This window comes from Triticum aestivum, chromosome 3A (assembly GCF_018294505.1).
Source record: "Triticum aestivum cultivar Chinese Spring chromosome 3A, IWGSC CS RefSeq v2.1, whole genome shotgun sequence".
Classification (NCBI taxonomy): domain Eukaryota; kingdom Viridiplantae; phylum Streptophyta; class Magnoliopsida; order Poales; family Poaceae; genus Triticum; species Triticum aestivum.
Window position 1 is genome coordinate 38,854,085 of NC_057800.1, and position 7,917 is coordinate 38,862,001.

At 46.2% G+C, this 7,917-nt stretch overlaps 2 long non-coding RNA genes across 2 annotated transcripts; one reads left to right on the top strand and one right to left on the bottom strand.

Annotated features, from left to right (window-relative positions):
- Positions 1-2,946: 2,946 nt before the first annotated feature.
- LOC123057770 (uncharacterized) lies at positions 2,947-4,985 on the bottom strand. The gene is made up of 2 exons (XR_006426950.1): positions 3,400-4,985; positions 2,947-3,304 (listed from the first exon to the last, which is right to left on the bottom strand). It is a non-coding gene; the product is annotated as an uncharacterized lncRNA (long non-coding RNA).
- Positions 4,986-5,381: 396 nt separating this feature from the next.
- Positions 5,382-7,892, top strand: LOC123057771 (uncharacterized). Its single transcript, XR_006426951.1, has 3 exons — positions 5,382-5,695; positions 7,196-7,253; positions 7,643-7,892. It is a non-coding gene; the product is annotated as an uncharacterized lncRNA (long non-coding RNA).
- Positions 7,893-7,917: the final 25 nt, after the last annotated feature.

Here is a 7,917-nt window from a genome sequence, read left to right on the forward strand (position 1 = left end):
TATATTGATACCTTCTTAGAACGGGGCACAAGGCAGAACAGCTTCTTCCACAGAGCGAAATGAGCCTCACAGCCCAAAAATAACCCGCAAAGGGCTACGAATCTCGCGATATGCAACAGGGAGGCAGGCGTAAGGTTGTGCAGCTGGAGGCCATAGAACTCCAGAAGCCCCCGGAGAAACGGATGAATTGGGAATCCGAGCCCTCTTACCAGATAAGGGACAAGGCATACCCGCTCTCCCTTGGAGGGATTGGGACGGCTCTCTGCTTGCTCTCCGCCATTGTAGGTGGCAAGGTACGCTGGGGGAAGAAATCCCTTGGACTGGAGCATCACCAATTTGCTGTGCGGGATGGAACATCTCTCCCAATCTCCAGGCTTGGAGCTAGGGGTGCGAGAGGAGGAGCTGTGTCGACCGGCCATGGTGGAGTGGATCTCTGTCGGGTGCTCTCCGGTGAAGACTCAGCAAGTGAGGATGATGTGATTTGGATCTGAATCCTTGTCTTTTTAAATAGGCGGCTCATTTACATAGCTAGGGGGTAAATGTGAAAACTCCCTGGCTCTTCACATTCGCTTGACACGTGGAAAGTGGCCATTATTGGGTGTATAAGCCAAGGAGTACAAACCGTCACAAGGAACCGGACATTATTTTGACAGGTACACAGAATTTGGAGAGGAACCCGCCTTGCAATGCCGAAGATAATACTGCGCGCTGGACTCGTCGTCATTGAAACCTGGTTCGGGGGCTACTGAGGGAGTCCTGGATTAGGGGGTCTCCGGATGGCCGGACTATCTCCGTTGGCCGGACTGTTAGACTATGAAGATACAAGATTGAAGACTTCATCTCGTGTCGGATGGGACTCTACTTGGCGTGGAAGGCAAGCTAGGCAATACGTATATGGATATCTCCTCCTCTGTAACCGACCTTGTGTAACCCTAACCCTCTCCGGTGTCTATATAAACTGAAGGGTTTTAGTCCATAGGACAACAATCACAACATACAATCATACCATAGGCTAGCTTCTAGGGTTTAGCCTCTCTGACCTCGTGGTAGATCTACTCTTGTACTACACATATCCTCAATATTAATCGAGCAGGACGTAGGGTTTTACCTCCATCAAGAGGGCCCGAACCTGGGTAAAACATCGTGTCCCCTGCCTCCTGCTACCATTCGGCCTAGACGCACTGTTCAGGACCCCCTACCCGAGATCCGCCGATTTTGACACCGACAGCAGGTATGATCAAGGTCTCTGCTTGGTGTCCTACCTTTGATGGGACGGACTACCCCTACTGGAAGAATAAGATGCGAATGCATCTTGAGGCAATTGATAACGATCTCTGGTATGTTGTGGAAAATGGTGTTCCCTCTGTCTCACCCTCACTGAACGCTACCGATGTGAAGAGATTCAAGCAACTCGATTCTCAAGCGAAGAATATCATATGTGGCCATCTGAGCAAAGGACAGTATGGAAGAGTGAGTGCTTTGGAAACTGCTAAGCTTATCTGGAATAGGTTGTCCAAAGTGAATGAAGGAGTTTCAACTCAGCGTGACTCTCGAGTTGATGTTCTTCGCAATCTCTTCAACCGCTTCAAAAGACTCTATAATGAAAATGTTCAACAAACCTTCGATCGCCTCACTGACATCTCAAATGAGCTTCAAGCGCTTGGTCCCACTGACATCACCGACCATGAGGTGGTGAAGAAATTGTTGAGATCGCTTGATTCCTCATTTGATACTCTGGCATTGGTGATACAAGAACGAGCTGATTACAAGTCACTTGATCCCGTTGATATCCTCGAGAGGCTAAATACTCATGAGTTCCAGCTTGCTGAAAAGAGAGATCTCTATGCTTCGAGCTATGACAGATCACGTGCACTGAAGGCCAATGCAGTTTCTGAGTCTGAAGATGAAGACTCTGGCAGCAGCCTTGGTGATCCTGAAGAACTGAGCCATGAACTAGCACTGCTCGTGAAGAAATTCCAGAAGTTCTCAAGACGTGGTCGCTTTGGAAGACCCTCAAGGAGCAATGATTCCTCATCCAGTGACTACAAGAAGAGGCTTTGTCACAAATGCAAGAAATCTGGACATTACATTCAAGATTGTCCTCAATAGGAAAAGGAATCAAAGAAGAAGAAATACAAGGATTACAGTTCTGATGATGCGAAGAAAAAGAAGAAATCCTCAAAATCTTCATCATCAAAATCCTCAAAGTCTTCATCTCACAAGAAGAGCAGCTCCAAGAAGACTCGGGCATTCATTGGCAAGGAACACTACAACAAAATCCCCCCTATACCAACGCATATCTACCAACGACTAGCCGAATGCCCCTGCGTTACCACGGAATAATAGAGAACATGTTGACACGTGGTTTCCATTCATACAACGATGACTAATACCTATTATCTCTACCACTTCTTCCCTCCAATAGTTATTGTGCCTCCTGATGCACTCTCGAAGACAAAACAACATCTATGTCCCCACCACTCCTTCCCTCCAACAGTTATTGTGCCTCCTTATGCACTCTCAAAGACAAAACAACATCTATCTCCCCACCACTCCTTCCCCTCTACATCAATAGTCTTCATCCATCTTTGCTCTAGCATTGTTGTCACTTAAGAAAATCAGTCATCTCGCCTTACCTTTGCTTCAGAACCTTTTTGTCATATGCAAATCTATGGCAATGTCCTCGCATACTGTGAGAGATGATGTTATTAATTTTTCAAACTATAATTAATGAAGGCGGCATGCAGTGCAATGCCAATGTTTGCCTCACATTATCCTTTGACCGTAACGAAGATAAGCATTTATGGCTCTGTGGCTCCAAGAATCGTGTAGAAAAACCAAATATGGTGTATAACTGAGAATATCAAACTAAATAAATACTCCCTCTGTCTGAAAAAGACAAGCTTTTTCGGACGGAGGGAGTACTTCAGTGTTCTCCTTGGGTCCTTGAAATTAATGCATAACTCATTAACATGTGACCCAATAGCTCATTCTTTCTGCTAATTCAAACATTTCATGTCTTGAGAAGAAATTCTAGAATTATAGCCCGCAAACCAGCATAAGTAGTACGGCATCAGTCATAAGAATCCTGGCTCCTAGAGCCTTGTGCAACATATATTGAAAAAAAAAGAAATCAACGTAATGGAGCAATGGACGCATGTTGATAGATCTAACAACGGCAAGCGTCGGCGTGGTGATGACACTGATCAGATAGCAGCAAGATGGCACATACGGCAAAGACATTGGCGATCAATGTGAGCAGGAGAGGTCACTGAAACAGTGTTGCTGCACTGCGAGTCACATCCTGGTTCAGGTACAGAGGATCAGCGTGAGCAGCGGAGAAAAATTATGCAAGCAGGTGGCACTGTACTTGAGTAACTGGAGCAACCATGACAATACCTTTGCAAAATGTAAAGTGGGGCTTTCGGCCGGAAGCTTCGTGCAAAGAAATAGATTAAGTTCTTGCAAGATGCACTCTGTCCCCTGCATTGCAACAAATTAAAGTAGAACTGAATAGAGGTCACATAAAGAAAAAGTAATGCACATTTAAACACAACTCTGATGTATTTATTTAAAATAGGATAATAACGATCTAAAAAAGGGTGATCATCAAACAACATGCTGAAATACATTTTTTTCTAAAATAAATAAGTAAACCATAGAATATTTGAAACATTACAGTGGCACGGTGTTCTGTTTCTCTTAACAAATGAACATGGTGAGGATCACGTGATGTGGACAAACAAATATGCCGCATGTTTTTTTTTTCTCTTTCTTTCATTTCACTAATGGAAAGTAAACCATGGCTTCACCTCAGCTGCAATTTATGGAGAAAATTAATGACAAGTTGGTCCCGTCACATTGAGCTTCACCTCAACTGCAATCTACGTAGCAAGTGAATCCATTCTTAACTATACAACCCATAGAGGAATATCATCGTACAAGTTGTATCTGCTCTTAAAGAAGGTACAAGACAACAGCTCAAAAGCTTACAGACATAGAACATCATTGAGTGACATTATGTTAGGTTGCAGTTTTTGCTAGAACTGAGTGTCATTGTCCAAATGTAGTAGGATAGGAAGAAGTGGGTAATCTCTGTCGCACTCGACACCCTCGGCGACACTTGCAGGGAAATTACTGAAGAATTGGGAAATGCTAAAACCAAAATTGAAACCGAGACTTCAGCACTGGGCTATCTCTAGCAGCCAGATTTGGTGCAAGCCATGTTGTGCTCCGGCCGCCGTAGGCTCGTAGGCAATGAAGACGTTGGATCTTCACTGGCCACATACCTTAGGAGTTTGGAGGGAACACTGTCGAACTTGATGTGTCGCCTGGACGGCGTGCTCACAATGACTGACGCGACTTTGGTCGTTGCCTACGCCGCGCTCGCGCACGCCACTCTGCCGCTACCGCGAGCACCAGCCACATCCAGAGTAACTCGGACGATCAATCACACACCTTATTAAGAAATCTGAGGACCTCGAAGAAGGAATCCGAGACAGTGGTCATCACCGGCCTACAACCGAGATCCAGAGCGGCACACCAGTCAACGACAAATCGTAGGACATACACGAGCAGATCGCGATAGAAAAGGCAGAAAGGAAGAAGAGACGAGATTATAGAAGAGCCTTAGAATTGCCTGCATCTGATTTGTGGATCTGCGACGTCATCGCCGTGTGTGGACGCCGGTCTCGCCTTCGCCATTGTCGACGTGCACGACGGTTGCGAGCTCACCGGTGCTGCCACCTCTCCTTTCGGTCCCGTGTGAGACCCTATGGTTTCCCCGGGCCTCCTCCCACACCGACCCCAACCGTAAGAACAAGGGGAGGCACGAGGCAACGATGGAAACGAACCGTGGGCGGCGGCCGAGAAGGGCGATTCGTCGTGGTAGATTGGTGTCAGGGCGAGGCGGGGTGGCGATTTTTCTGTGCGGGGAGATCGAAGTGGAGGCAAGCGGTTGGGGGAGATGGGGCGTGGGATGTGCGTTGGCAACAAACCGGGCGGTGAAGGGTGGGGAGGTGATGATCGGGAGCGAGGGCTCGAGCGGGACGTGTTTGTCTGGCGGCAGTCTGTTCTCTTTTTTTCGAGCGACGATAGGTGGGAGAGTGGGCAGTTTTTCAGATATCTCGTGCGTGCCGGATGGACCGATCGAGCGATTTTTTCGGCGTGCCATCGAGGGGTGGGAGGATGGTCGAACCATCACGACGACGACAGATTCTCTTTTAATAATAGAGATATTCTCCTTTAATAGTAGAGATATGATAAGATGTATTGTTTGTTTCCACCTCCCACGCCCACCTCGCCAGCTTAGCGCTAACCTCCTCCTCGTTCCCTAGAAAGCAGCTTATAATCTCCCCACGTACCCACCTCCCCCAGATTTTTCTATCCCCAATCTCTCTCTCTCTCTCTCTCATCCCCAATTCGCCTCTCAGCCGAGCTCCATGACCACGCCGCTGCCTCGGCACCACCGATTCCGGTTAGCTCCGGTGCTCTCCCGCGAAGTTTCTCACCAGCCCGTCTGTCCCTCGGTGCTCTCCACCGACCCCGTGCCGCCGCGACGTCCTCCGCCCACCTACCGCAACCCTACTGGTCGCCGTGGGTCGCCGGCGCGGCTGCCGCGCCTCCTCTGGTTTCTGGCTTGGTCTCGGCGGTGTTGCTCTGCTTCGGCTACCTCACCTCCGACATTGACGGTTTAGTAAGGCACTCTCCTCTACCCGTACTCTCTCTGGTGCTTTGTGAGGACATGGCCATCGTGCCATGGTCGATTCTTTGCTGGCAATCACGACTGTGATCTAAACTATCTTATTATTTGCCTGATGCACTACCACCTGCGCTCGCTTGTACCTGCATCCACGCCGCCCCAGTCTTGAGTTCTCTATTGTACGCTCAAATACAACTGCCTAGTGTTAGCCATCGTCGTATTGTACATCACAGCTGGATAAGAACCCATCACGGTCAGTGATCTTGCTGGAGGCCCAAATATTCAGTTCATTTAAGTTTGGGGCTTGCATTATACATAGAGAAAGAAGTTTAGAGCAAAAAACAACAACACTGTATATCAGTTCAGTATTACAAGAGAACAATATGGTACATTAACAAACGAGGATTTCTTTTAAAAGTGTGTACACCATGACATAGTTGTAACATATTCCTACCCTGATTAGTCATAAATAAAATTGATAAAGACTAAACAGTTTAACGTGGGTTACTGAAACCTTTTTATGTGTGTTTTTTAGAGAACTAATTACAACTGAATCAACTACAGATTTGATGTCAACTGGCAAAAGCAATTAGGAAGAAAGGATTGTCAATGCGGTTCGGATAAGTCAGCTAGCGGGCCATATTTGTCTAGAAAAGAATAGGCAGAAATGTAACAGGACCTAGCAAATATTGAGACTACTTGAGTATAAAAAGACTGAGTCATAAATTTGGACTGCAACCTGTCCCAGGAGCATTCTGACAAGTTATACCACTGCGTACAAATTCTAATGAAAACTATGTAACTTGTTCAAAATGCAAAAATCAGATTATGTTAACTATGTAAACTTTGCTGAAAATCATTTTCCTTTTCGAAACGCACTTAGCATATCTTTTTTCTTTCATGAATACGCAAGCTGCATATTTTTTCATTGATAGAAAGAGAGTACAAGCATGAGGTTGCAACGCTTACAAGGCCATGTACACGCTAGGCATGGTGTACAGGCGTAGGAGTAGACTAGAACAAGGGGGTTAATTTACTCAGCCACAAAACAAAAAACTGGAAACTACGCGCCAGGGATGATGTTTTGTAACCCATTGGCGCCAGCCTTGGCCCATAGGCGCGCCTCTTCCTTGATGGTATCGGAGATGAGGGTGAGCGATGGTCTGGCTCCGTCGAAGATGCATGCATTGCGGTGCTTCCAGAGCCACTGTGCAGATGGAGGCCGGCGTGTGGTCGTGGATAGAGCTCTACCAAGTCTGGAAGGGTGTGTTGGGGTCAGGGAGGTTGACCGCCGCGCGAGCCCAACCGAGAATCTCATGCCAAACTTAGCATATATATTACTTAGTATATCCAGTTGTGGTGCATTATATATGTTTAAATTTTCTTGCTGCTATGTGCACAGATGAGTCCTTGCCTATTTCGTTGTCACAGTTCTGTAATACTATAGGAATAAGTATCACATGCGTCCATCCCTAATCTCAGCTTCCCTTACAGGTTCTGAAATTGACCTTGCTTCAGCCAACATGCGTGTGGTCGTTCTGTCTCTTAGCAGGTAAACTGATACACCATAATCCTGAATTTAATATATTTCATTTGGCTCCATCGTATGTACAATTATATACACTACAATCTTAGTTTGGGAGCAGTTCTTGCATTGATGTATTATCCAAGATAAATCATTGCAGAATCAGTAGAATATTAAGATGACACTCGCACGAATATTCTAACATGTGTTTGCATGAATCACAACTAAATAAGATGCATTGCTGAACCTCTCTTCCCACGTCTTTTTTATCTTAACTCACCCCCACGTCTTGTTATTGTAAGTAGCGAATCAATTTCTTTTTATTTTTCTGTAAACATCCTGAATTCCACCGTTTCTAGAAACAGAACTCCCTATTTTTTTCCTAGAGAAGCCCAAACAAACATGTGCCCTTTCAGGGGTCGAGGCCATGGCTCACGTCTGGGGCTCAACACATCTGAATCTCCTCTTGTGGTACATGTCCCCATCTCTGTTCAGGGTGGCGCTACAAGATCAAATCGAAACCAGATCACATGGCAGCTCAGTCTGGTATGTACATCATTCCCAACTGCTAATTAATTATTCCGTGATGTCTTCTCGTTTACTAACCAGAGCATGCTCTTGTCTGTACTAAGTAGATCATGCATTCCTTCAAGGTTGAGTCAGGGCCTAGGTAGGTGTGATGACGAGCACA